Genomic DNA, 13,575 nt, shown 5'->3' on the forward strand with positions numbered 1-13,575 from the left:
ATACATGACATGTCTTTCTTTTTATGGCAATCAACATTGCCATCAACATTGCAATCATGGTCATCATTAGACTTTTAATTCCAGATTTTTATTCTATTCAAATTCCACCAGCTGCCTAGGTGGGATTTGAACAAAGGTCTGCAAAGCATTATCTAAATCTCTGGATTGCTAGTCCAGTGACAATACCACCACGCCACTGGCTTGCCTGTTTAAGACCCACAGTGCTGTTCGAAAGGGAGTTCCAGGATCTTGACCCAGTGACTGAAAGAATGACGGTATATTTCCAATTCAGGAACTGTTGCTCCCTGTATCTGCTGCCATGTCTTTCTAGATGATAGTGATCAGGAAAGTGCTGCCTAAGTGCCTTGGTGAGTTCCTGCAGTACATCTTATAGATGGAACACACTGCAGCTACTGTGTGTTGGTAGTGGTAGTTTGTTGAAGGGTTGGCAATCAAGCGGGCTGCTTTGTCCTGGACAGTGTCAAGTTTCTTGCGTGTTGTTCGAGATGCACTCATGCAAGCAAGTGGAGAGTATTCCATCACACTCCAGACTTGTGCATTGTGGTTTGTGGGCAGGCTTTGGGGAGTCAGGAGGTGAATTACTTGCTGCAGGATTCCTAACCTTTGACCTGCTCTTGTAGCCAAAGCATTTATATGTCTAGTCCAGTTAAGTTCCTGGTCAATGGTAACCTCCAGGATGTTGATAGTGGGGGATTCAGCTATGGTAATGCCAATGAATGGCAAGGGATGATGGTTTGATTCTCTCTTGTTGGAGATGGCCATTGCTTGGCACTTGTGTGGCATGAAATTTACTTGCCACCTGTCAGCCCAAGTCTGGATATTGTCCAGGTCCTGCTGCATTTCGACATGGACTACTGCAGGGTTGGGATTCTCCCCTACCCAGCGGGCAGGGGGTCCCGGCGCCGAGGAGTGGCGTGAACCACTCCGGCGTCGGGCCGCCCCAAAGGTGCGGAATCCTCCACACCTTCAGGGGCTATGTCGGCCCCGGGTGGTTTCCGCCGCTCCGGCCGGTGGGGAAGGGGCTTGGCGCCGCTCCAATCGGCGTCGAAGGGCATCGGCCGGCGCGAGTTGGCGCATGCGCGGGAGTGCCAGCATGTGCTGGCGTCATCACAGCACATGCGCAGTGGGGGTTCATCTCTGCGTCGGCCATGGCGGAGGATCACAGTGGCTGTCGCGGAACAATAGAGTGCCCCCACGGCACAGGCCCGCCCGCGGATTGGTGGGCCCCGATCGCAGGCCAGGCCACCGTAGGTGGACCTCCCGGGGCCAGATCGCTCCGCGCCCCCCCCCCCCCCCCCGAGGACCCCGGAGACCGCCTGCACCGCCAGGTCCCTCCGGTAAGGACCTAATCTAATTTACGCCGGCGGGACTGGCAAAAAAAATGGGTGGCCACTCGGCCCATCGTAAGCCGGAGAATCGCCGGGGGGGGGGAATGTCCGCTGCGAGCGGCAGCCGACTGGCGTGGCGTGATTCTCGCCCCCGCCAAATCTCCGGCGCCGGAGAATTCGGCAGCCGGCAGGGGCGGGATTCTCCAACCCGGCGGGGATTGGAGAATCCCGCCCCTGCCTATCTTATTTTTCCTTTATTCGTTCACGGGATGTGGGCATCTCTGGCCCATCATCCCTGAGGGCATTTAAGAGTTAACCACATTGCTATGGGTCTGGAGTCACATGTTAGGGCAGACTAGGTATGGATGACAGATTCCCTTCCCTAAAGGACATCAGTGAACCAGATGGGTTTTTACTACATTTGACAATGGTTTCATAATCATCACCAGACTTTTAATTCCAGATTTTTACTGAATTCAAATATTACCATCTGCCGTGGTGGGATTCGAATGTGGGTCCCAAGAGCATTACTCTGGGTCTCTGGATTATTAGTCCAGTGACAATACCACTACGCAACTGACTCCCCTGAGGAGTCACGAATGGTGATGAACACTGAGCAGGCATCAGCGAACATCCTCACTTCTGACATTATGACGAAAGGAAGGTCATTGATGAAGCAGCTGAAGATTGTTCGGCCTAGGACACTACCCTGAGGAACTCCTGCAGTGATGTCCTGGAAATGGGATGACTAACCTTCAATAAACACAAAGATCTTCCTTTGTGTCAGGTATGACTCCAACCAGTGGAGAGTTTTCCTCTTGATTCTCATTGACTCCAGTTTTGCGAGGGCTCCTTGATGCCACACTCAGTCAAATGTTCCCTTGATGTCAAAGGCAGTTACTCTCACCTCACATCTGGTGTGCAGTTCTTTTGTCCATGTTTGAGCAAAGTCTGTAATGAGGTCAGGAGCAGAGTAATGATGAATGAGAGCAGACTGAAGGGGGTGCTAATTGGCCAGGTTGTATTTCTCCTGTTTCTTGTGTGCAGGATATACCTGGGCAATTTTCTATATTGCTGAGTAGGTACCAGTGTTGTAGCTGGACTGTTTGAGTACAATTCTGCTGCTGCTGATGGCCCACAGCAACTCATGGTTGCCCATAATTGTGTTTCTGGGTCTGTTCGACGTCTATCCCATTTAGCATAGTGATAGTGCCACACAACGCTCCAACCTATAATGTCATGGACGGATGCACCTGCGGCAGGCAGGTTAGTAAGGTTGAGGAGAAATATGTTTATTTCCTCTTTTTGCTTCCCTCATCACCTGCTGCAGACCCAGTCTATCAGTTATGTTCTTTAGGACGTGGCCAGCTCTGTCTGTCGTGGTGCTGAGTCAATCCTGAACATTGAAGTCACCCACCCAAAATAAATTCTGCCTTTGCCACCCTCAGTGCTTCCTTGAAGTGGTGTTCAACCTAGGGGGGTGCTGATCCATTAATGAGGGGGCACGGTGTGTGGTAACCAGCGATATCCTTGCCCACGTTTGACCCGATGCCATGAGATATCAAGGGATCCGGAGTCAATGCTGAGGACTCCCAGGGCAACTCCATCCCGTCTAGGACATTATCTGTAAGGTCTGATTCCGTCAGTATGACTATCAGGCTGCTGCTTGACTGGTTGGTAAAGAAGACTTTGTAGTGTCAGCAAGGCTGGGTTTGTTCTTGCCATTTCCAGTGCCGAGGTCAATGCTCGGTGGTCAGTCTGATTTCATTGCTTTTTCTGGACTTCGGAGGGTTTGATACAAATGAGTGGCTATTTCATAGGGCATTTAAGACTTAACCACATTCTTATGGGTCTGGAACCACATGTAAGCCAGACCTCGTAAGGATGGTAGATTTCCGTTGTCTATAGGACATTAATGGGTCAGAAGTCTTTTTATGGCAATCAACAACGGTTTCATGGTCATCATTAGAATTTTAATTCCAGATTCTTATTCAATTCAAATTCCAGCAGTAGCCGTGGTGGGATTCGAACGCAGGTCCACAGAACATTATCTAAATCTCTGGATTGCTAGTCCAGTGACAATACCACCATGCCACTGCCTTGCCTAGTTAAGAACAATTAACAGTTCTGTAAAGGTTCTCCCTGCAGCATCACAATTGTCTTCTAATATCCCTTGTAAATTCAATTAAACCTACATTTTGAAATCATAGAATCATAGAATGTACCATGCAGAAGGAGGCCATTCGGCCCATCGAGTCTGCACTGGCTCTTGGAAAGAGCACCCTACCCAAGCCCACACCACCCTATCCCCATGACCCAGTAACCCCACTCAACCAACACTAAGGGCAATTTTGGACACTAAGGACAATTTAGGATGGCCAATCCACCTAACCTGCATATCTTTGGACTGTGGGAGGAAACCGGAGCACCCGGAGGAAACCCACGAACACACGGGGAGAGCATGCAGACACCACACAGAGAGTGACACAGCCGGGATTCTAACCTGGGACCTGGAGCTGTGAAGCAATTGTGTTAACCACTATGCTACCATGCTGCCCTAAATCTTGGTTGAAACTCTGCACAATATCACTGGAAAATCTAGAGGAACTGTCCCAGCTCTGTCCACGTGCAATCTATCCGACCTGTCTTATCGCCCCCGGCGCCAGTCCTAAGAATCTAAAGCCCTCTCTCCTGCATCATTTTTTCCAGCCATGCATTAATCTAACTTATTCTCCTATTTCTAACCTTTTGCTTAGCATGGGGGGTAATCCAATACTATTTTTGAGGTTCTGCCTGCTAATATTCTTCAAAGTGCCCTACTTTTGACGACAGGTCCACATCCCTTATTCTATCATAACTCTTGGTACCAATTTGGACCATGACTGCTAGCTGCTGACCACCCACTCTTTGGGTTCTCTGCAGCCATTCAATTATATCCTTGATCCTGGCACCAGGGAGACAATACACCATCCTATTTATTCCCCTAACCATTGAAACACTAATGTGAGACATATTGAAAGTCTTTCGAAAATCCAAATAGACCACATCCACTGGTCTCACCTTATCTATTCAGATAGTTCCATCCTTAAACAAAACTGGTAACAATTTTGTCAAACATGATATCCTATTCATAAATCCATGTCAACTCTGCCCAACCCTATCATTATTTTCTAAGAGTCCAATTATCACATCCTTTGTAATGGATTCCAGCATTTTCCCTGCTACTAATGTTAAGCTAACTGGTCTAATGTTCTGGCTTTCTTGCTCCCTCTCTTCTTATATAGTGGGGTTACATTTGTTACCTTTCACATTGCTTACCAATTTTATATCACCTAATTCTCTTAAATTCTCGAGAATATAAGGCTCCGCTCCTCAATCTCTATTTATAGGATAATCCTCTCATTTGAAGAATTCGTTCAGTGAACCTTCGCTGCATTTCCTTTAAGATAAGTCTAATCTTCCTGAGGTAAGAAAAACAAAACTGGACACAATAACCCAGGTCTGAGTGCACCGAGACCCCAGATCAGTGGCGGACTGGGTCTAAAAATATTGGTTGCCAGGAGACAAAGGGGGCCCACCCACAACTACAATGCTACCATTTAATTTTCATAACGAATAAATAAAATTTTCAAAAAATACAGATGGAAAAAAGGATACAATTAAAATTTTTGTGGAAAAAATGTGTATTTCTTAGTAATTACAGTGTACATGTACTGTACATATTACTGGCAGTAGATACCAAATGTAAATACAGAATGTTATAATTGAATTATTTATTTATTTAAATTTTAAGTAATTGGTTGATATTTTTAAATAGTTTACTGCACAATTTACACATTAACAGATAGTTCAAAAGCACAATAGAGCATTGCATGCAGTCCACTATATTAAGAGCAATCGTTTGTGTTCGCTAGATGATTGTGCGAATCTGCCAATAATTGCTTCTGCATCCAATTCATCTAACAATTCCTTTTCAATGGATAGCAACATGTATGATTCCAAATTCTCCTCAGACAGCGAATTTCTTAACCTTGTCTTTATGATCTTTAGCTTTGAAAATGTCCTCTCACATTGGACTTGAGTAACTGATAGTGTGCAGATGACTTTATAAAGTTCATAAAGGTTATCATATGCCTTGTCATGAAGTCTGTTGGATGCCAGAATTTTTAGTATACACGATGGGCAAGTGCTGCAAATTTTACAATTGTTGCAACTGGAATCCATATTCTCACCATCATTAAGCAATCACTTTAATACATCAAAGTTTGAAGCAAAAGAAAACAATTCCAATATTACTTGATCTTTGCTGATTTGTGGAAACAGCTTAATAATACCTTCCAATGCTTCATCTTCAAGGCCCTTCTCTGCAATAGTTTTAAACTTTGCTGGGTCCAAGCAGGACAAATCTTTATACAACTGTTTGTGTTGTACAAAGCGTGATTCTAGTGACTGGACAATGCGATCCATTATTAGGTTAAACACATTTACTCGAAAATTAGCTAGAGAATCTGAGGAATTTCTTCCATCATCAATAAGCTCATCTGCCATTCTTTTCTTCTTCCTCTGCCTCTTAACTGGCAATGCTGTTTCCAACGCATCGATTTCCAATGTTTGATTTTCATCCATATTCATCTGTGAAATCCTGTCATTACATTTATTTACAAATTCCAAAGCCTTGCTGTGAACGTTATCAAATGTTCTTGTCTGTTCCTTCAACTTTGTTGTAGCTGAATCTACCAAACTCCATGCAGTAAACATATCTAAACCACTTGTCTGTAGATAACTTGATAACGGGGTTGTAGTTTCAAATATATACAAGTAAGTAAATGCTGTCAATGGTTTCAAACTTTAGAAGACTTTGAAGTAAAACATTTGCTTCATGTTTTGTTTATGCATTAAACTTTTCTGAATCTTGTATCATTGATAAGCATGTCAATAGATTTACGAAAGTACTGGCAGCGGCATCATCAAACCGTCCAAATATAGTTGTTGCTGCATTAGATTTTTCTGGTCTCACCAATTAGCTTTAATCGTTTCATTTTTTCTTGTCCTAGATGTTTTCCAACAACTTCTATCCATACAGCCATTCTCTTGTATGATGCTTTCACAAAAGTTGCTATATTCTGGAACAAATTGAAAAAATAAACTGCAGGCACACAACATTTTGTTGTTTCAGTTATCATCAAATTCAAGACATGGGCATAGCACCATATATGAACATGTTGATCAGCCACATCAGCAATTTTACTTTGTAAACTATTATACTGGCCATGGTAGCTTGCAGCGCCATCTGTGCTATCAGATAAACATTTTTGGGGGTCAATTTTAAGATGCTGTAATGTTTCAATCAATAGATCAAAAAGTCCCTGTCCTGTACCATCATTACTTGGCACAACTGAAAGTAGTCGCTCACAGATAATACATTTAAGCACATACCAAATAATAATGCTAAACTGATCGATGGATGAATTATCTTGTGTTGAATCAACCTGAATAGAATAATATTTTGCTTGAGAAACTTCATGACTAATTCTTTCTTGTATCATATTCTTCATAATTTTGATTAACATGTTTATAGTTGTTTTACTCAGGTATGTAACAAGTCCACCATGGCCTTTACTTTGAGCCTTTCCTTGTTGCTCTAATCGTTTGATTCTTTGCTTAGACTTGTTTTGCACTGCAGAAACATGAGCTGCCATAATGGGGTCATATTTTGCCATCAACTGCACTGTAGCTAAAAAATTGCCATGATTCAGAACCTCATTATCTAGAGTGTAGGCCGATTCATTTCTGTGACCTCGAAAAGGAAGTGCTTGCTTGCCTAACATCTTTATGATGTCTATAATCCTCATGACAATACTTCTCTGCTTCAATACTTCTTCTTTCTTTTTAATTAGTGATGCTGCAAAAAATTTATCTAAGGTGCCATCATTAACCACACTGATATATTGCTGAGCATTTCTGACATGTGTTGTTGTCGATTCATGTAAAGTCAAGCTCTGGCTAATACGCCTGTAGTCACTAAAGCCACGTACAAAGGGTGATGGATTACAAGTGTTGGGAAACTCAAAGGCTAAGCAGTATGAACAATATAAGCATCTATTTTCTTTGTTATATGTTAGCCATTTTCTTGGGACTGAGTCATTCATAATTTTCCTCTCATACAAACGAGCATCAAATGGCAGATCATCAAGTGGCTGAAGTGGATGTTCAGCAAAAAACTGTTTTAGCTTTGCTCGTGATGGATATTGGAAGATTCCAGTAATTGATCTTTCGTTTTCTTGCGTAGGTTCATTTACAGGATGTGCTTCAGAAACCAAGTCATTTATGCTTGAAGGAATATCTGATTCCCTGTCACTAGTTGAAGCTATGTGTTCAGATGTTGCAACTACAGGCAGTACAGATACCGGAACAAGCAAGCCAGAAGAAATATTGGGCCTGGGTTGATTAGTAATGAATGCACTTGTATTTGTCTCTACATTCAAAGTAGCTCTTCTCTGTTCTTGTAACTCGCATGTCATTGCATCATCACCATGAGCATTGTTTCTTGTTTCTTGATTATTTGTTGCAGAACTGGATATTGATGTGGATTGTGCTTGTGGTATTATAAACTCTGTAATAGGCCTGCATCACTTGGCTGATTCCTTCCTTTTTGCTTCTTTTTGTTCTTTGCGTTTTAGTGACCCAGATTAATGCTTTTCCTTTCCATGCTGGTAGGGGTAATATTCCTGAAATAAAAACTTAATTAAAAATAGCCCACATTGGGAAAAATGAATATTGATGATTGCAAGAATAACTTGAAGGAACGCCAGATAAACCCCTACTTGATAAAAAATATAAAATAACTTACTTACACTTTATTAGGCTATGTTCATTAGTCAATACTACTGTGGCCTATGCAGCTTCAGAAGAGGAGATAATCCACTGTCCAGTGTTCACACCAGCAAGCAACTGAGACAACTGTTGAAACTTAGAAGTTTGGTCCGACTATAGTAATACATTAAGAATGGTCCCATGACCAAAGTTAACATGTCCAGTTTGATACCAGTGGAGTGTTACAAGTCGCAACCCTTTGAGTTTACCGATCATGGCTTATCACTTCAATATCTTTGACCTCATGATTCACGGTCAAAGGTACTGCTTCTCCTTTTCGGTGACCTCACAACCCTATGTACTGCTTGATATCCTTTCAAGTTGCCGACCATCTCAAATCACGAACTGTAACTTTATCTTTAAATTCATACACTCTTGCTGAAAACGTGGATTTCCAACTATGTCCGACCCGGGTGAACCAGCCCCCCCTCCCCCCCCCCCCCCCCCCCCCACTCCTTTTCACATCCGTTTAACACTGCTTCGTTTCTTCATACACTGGGTGATTATTTGTTTGTTTCTTTATTGCATTTTTATTTGGTATTGCTCTTTTTAAAAACAATTATATTTTATTAAGTTAGAATACAAATCTCAGGAAAGAAGTTGGAGATTTATTTATCTAATTAATTATAATTTTTAAGGGCCCTTCAGAGATTCACGGGCCCCTTCTTGGCTCTCCAGGCCCCAGACCGATGTACCGGCTGCACCAAGACTACTGCTTGATATCCTTTGAAGTTGCCGACCATCTCAAATCACGACTTGTAACTTTATCTTTAAATTCACACACTCTTGCTGAAAACAAGGAATTTCCTTAATTATGCCCGACCCGGGCCCCCCTATTCCACATCCTTCCACTACCTCCCCTGCTTTGTTCCTTTTCATGCACTGCTTATTTGTGTCCTGTTCTCTTTTTTTTCTTATTCCTTTTTATTACTAAAACAGTTGTCTGTGTTTGTTTCTTTATTGCATTTTTATTTGATATAGGGGGCCCACTTCATCAGGGGCCCACTTGCCATCGGGCAAGCTGACACCCTGGCCAGTCCGCCACTACCCCAGATTAGTGTTTTTCAAAACACTATACCGTGGGCAGCACGGTAACATAGTGTTGTTTGAAATGAAGAATTCAAAGATATTTCCACGAGGCCCATTTTCAAACTTCATTCTTCTGATGTAAACTTGGCCTGTGGAGAGCACATATTCAAAATCGAAATTTGTAAACTGATTGATTGGAAGTCAGGCACATTGAGAATCGCGGCCTCAGTGTGGGCCCCTGGTTGCTAAGCACCAGCCGAGTTCAGTGGTTCCAACCTGTGGTCCGCCGATGGTCCATGAAAATATTGTACGTGGTCTGTGGAAAAAAGATACAATTACGTGTTCCTCATGTATCACAAGCAATGTTACATTATTGTTCGTAATGTAATTTGTTTCACAAACATCCTTGCTAATATAATCATCAATGTATTTGCAAGTGTGCATCATAAACTACTGGAAATAGCTGAGCTTTTAATACCCGTTGATATATAAGTTTGACTCCCATCAGCTTTAGGCTCTGTAAAAAATCATTAAAACGGCGTTCATACATTTGTTGTCCACAAAAGCTTTTGATGACGATCTATTGTCCACACCAAAGGAAAAGGTTGGGAGGTTTTATACATCTACGATTGCTTTTACACCATAGGTTTTTAATTACAATGTGGGCACAGTTTGAAAGGAAACCAAAACCCTTAGACATGCAGGCATCTTTCTTTAATGTGAGCCAACTGAGATTTTAGCCCTTTCCTATGCAGAAATGCAAAATTAAAATTGCTTGCTATGTTTCTAATACCCCCAAATACAAATGTAGATTACGTAAAACTACCTGTTTCCTGACAGACCTCCCGGGATGGAGAGGTGAGGATTGTATGTCCCCTCGATCCATCCTTGGGTAGAAGACATGCATTTGCTCCAGACTATTTGGATCAAGGTCTCAAGGTCCTGGTGGCTGAAATAGGGTTCAACTCGTTCTTCAGGCTCCTGTCCATCTGTTTCTGGCTTCAGGACACGTTACACGGTCTTGTGAACACAGGTGGGCAGGAGAGAGTGAGATGACTGTGTTGGACTGGCATTTAGATATGGTCCTGGGCAAGTGTACGGACCAACAATACCAACTCCCAATACTTCCAGCTGCACAGGGGCACCAGACAAGGATGCCCACTGTCCCCGCTGCTGTTCGCACTAGCAATCGAACCGCTAGCAATTGCGCTCAGGGCAGCAAAAAATTGGAGGGGGATCCGAAGGGGAGGCAGAGAGCACAGAGTCTCACTCTATGCAGATGATCTGCTCCTCTACATCTCGGACCCACAAAGCAGCATGGACGGAATCATCGCGCTTCTGAAAGAGTTTGGACCCTTCTCGGGCTACAAACTCAACATGAGCAAAAGCGAGATCTTCCCAGTACACCAGCAAGGGGGGGGGGGGGGGGGGCAGCACTAAAGGGGCTGCCGTTCAAACAAGCCCGACATAAATTCCGCTACCTGGGGATCCAAATAGCCCATGACTGGAAAGGGATCCACAAATGGAACCTCACCAGCCTGGCGGAGGAAGTAAAAAAGGACCTGCAAAGATGGAACACACTCCCACTCTCCCTCGCAGGAAGAGTCCAGACGATCAAAATGAACGTATTGCCCAGGTTCCTCTTCCTGTTTAGATCCATTCCGATCTACATCCCCAAGGCCTTCTTCAAAGCGCTGGACAAACTTATCATGGTGTTCCTATGGGGGGGGGGGGGGGGGGGGGGGGGGTAAAAATGCTAGGATCCCAAAGAAGGTCCTACAGAAAACAAAATCCAGGGGGGGGGCTTGCCCTCCCGAATCTACAATTCTACAAATGTCAGACAAGGCTCCCATCTGCAACAACCATAGGTTCAAACTAGCACTGACTGACGCCACCTTCAAAAGGTGGAGGCAGGACGGGGGGACACTGACAGTCAGGGACCTATACACGGACGACAGAATCGCAACACTGGACGAACTGACAGAGAAATTTCGGCTAGCCGGGGGGAACGAGCTACGGTACCTGCAGCTCAAAAACTTCCTACGAAAGGAGACAAGGACGTACCCACAACCGCCACGACAGACACTACTGGAAGACCTACTGGACGCAAGTATCCTAAAGAAAGGGAACTGTAGCGACATGTATGACCGACTGGTAGAAAGGGACGACACCGTACTGGACGCAACAAGAAGGAAATGGGAGGACGACTTGGGGATGGAGATAGGGTGGGGACTCTGGAGCGAAGCACTGCATAGGGTCAACTCCACCTCCACGTGCACAAGGCTCAGCCTGACGCAACTAAAAGTGGTACATAGAGCCCACTTAACGAGAAACCGTATGAGTAGGTTCTTCCCGGAGGTGGAAGACAGATGTGAACGGTGCCAAAGAGGCCCGGCCAACCACGCCCATATGTTCTGGTCTTGCCCCAGACTTGTGGAGTACTGGACAGCCTTCTTCGAGGCTTTGTCCAAAGTGGTGGGGGTGAGGGTGGAGCCATGCCCGATAGTGGCGGTCTTCGGGGTTTCAGACCAGCCAGATCTATTCCTGGGGAGGAGGGCGGACGCCCTTGCCTTTGCCTCCCTGATCGCCGGCCGTAGAATCCTGTTTGGCTGGCGGTCAGCAGCACCGCCCAGATCTGCAGACTGGCTGTCCGACCTCTTGGATTCTCTCCAAATGGAGAAAATCAAATTCGCCATCCGAGGGTTGGACGACAGCTTCCACAGAACGTGGGAGCCATTCATGCAACTGTTCCAGGACCTGTTTGTGGCCAACGTACAAGAGGAAGAATAGTCGGGGGAAGGTAGCCGGGGGGGGGGGGGGGGGGGGGGGGGGGCTACGGGTTCGTTACGGGGGTTTGATGGCTAGCTAAGGCCCAAAACCAAACTAAATAAATGCCAATAAACATGTTGGGGAATGTAAAATATGTATGCCGGCTAAAGGGGGGAGGCCACAGTTATTACTACGAAGATGCTTACCTGTAAATATATATGTTGATTTTTGCGTGTTCTTTTTTTTTCTCTCTCTCTAACAATTTGTAATTTGTTCAATATAAAACATGAAAACTGAATAAAAAACATTTATAAAAAAAAAGATATGGTCCTGGGACCTAGCAACTACAACTAAAGTCACCTGAAGTTCAAAATCCATTTGTGAGGATACAATGTCCATTATTAAATGTTACTTTTTAAAAATAAAGAGTTCACTTCCCAAATAGCTTTGTGGGCTGGATGTTCCCATCACACATGTCATAATTTTACTGCTTTGTATGACTCTGGTAGTTGCTATGTCCATGTGTGCACAAAGCTTTTTACCCAAGATGGTGTCCTGTGCATTCCTAATGGAAATGTACACACATAACTTGTTTTTCATTTTTAAGTCATAGTTGGCTACATGGCACAGAGCTGGGCGGAGTGGGCAGGGTAAGTTCCTTCAGCAAAGAGCTGGCAGTGATACGATGGGATGAATGATCTCCTCCTGAGCTGTCAACTTTATAGAATTATAGAACAGTACAGCACAGAACAGGCCCTTCGGCCCTCGATGTTGTGCCGAGCAATGATCACCCTACTCAAACCCACGTATCCATCCTATACCCGTAACCCAACAACCCCCCTTTAACCTTACTTTTTAGGACACTACGGGCAATTTAGCATGGCCAATCCACCTAACCCGCACATCTTTGGACTTTCTAAAATACAAAAAAGGATTCCCTCCAAGTTTCAGTTTAGCTTTGTTATACTTTGAAATATGACAGCTTCCAGTCTCTAAGTGTCAAAAAACAAATCCAATGAAAATGATTCAAGTGTAGAAAAGAGTATTAGCGGGAATCGCAAGGACATCTTTGAGTCATTTGGTTGCAGCCCATTTTCCTATCTGGTGTGATTACTATCTCGTGTGTATAGTCCACTGATACCTGTCATGTGAGAGTACCTTTACGAAATGGGTGTTTATAAATGGGTGTGTATATAAATATCTGTAGTGAGAGTACCTTTAAGAAATGGGTGTTGACTGCTACAGTGATGTCAGAGTGGGTGGAGCTGGGCTGTCTATCAGCTTTTTACAGGGTGCAGGCTGTGTTTTAGTTTTGTTTTCGGTGTTGGAGCTGAAGCCAGACCAAGCAGGTGTACTGCTGTTCTCTCTGCCATCAAAAGACTATCTCTTGACCATTTGATGAATTCAGAATTATAAATGTTCTCAGTAGTGAATGTAAACCTTATGTGCTTCTGTCAAAAGGTGTTTTTAAGTCATATGGATGTTAAAAGGAAAGCTTAAATGATTACTTTGTGTTGTATTCTGTGGGGGTTGTATTTAAATTAATGGTTGCCAA

The sequence above is a fragment of the Scyliorhinus canicula genome, chromosome 7 (genome assembly GCF_902713615.1).
Source record: "Scyliorhinus canicula chromosome 7, sScyCan1.1, whole genome shotgun sequence".
Classification (NCBI taxonomy): Eukaryota; Metazoa; Chordata; class Chondrichthyes; order Carcharhiniformes; family Scyliorhinidae; genus Scyliorhinus; species Scyliorhinus canicula.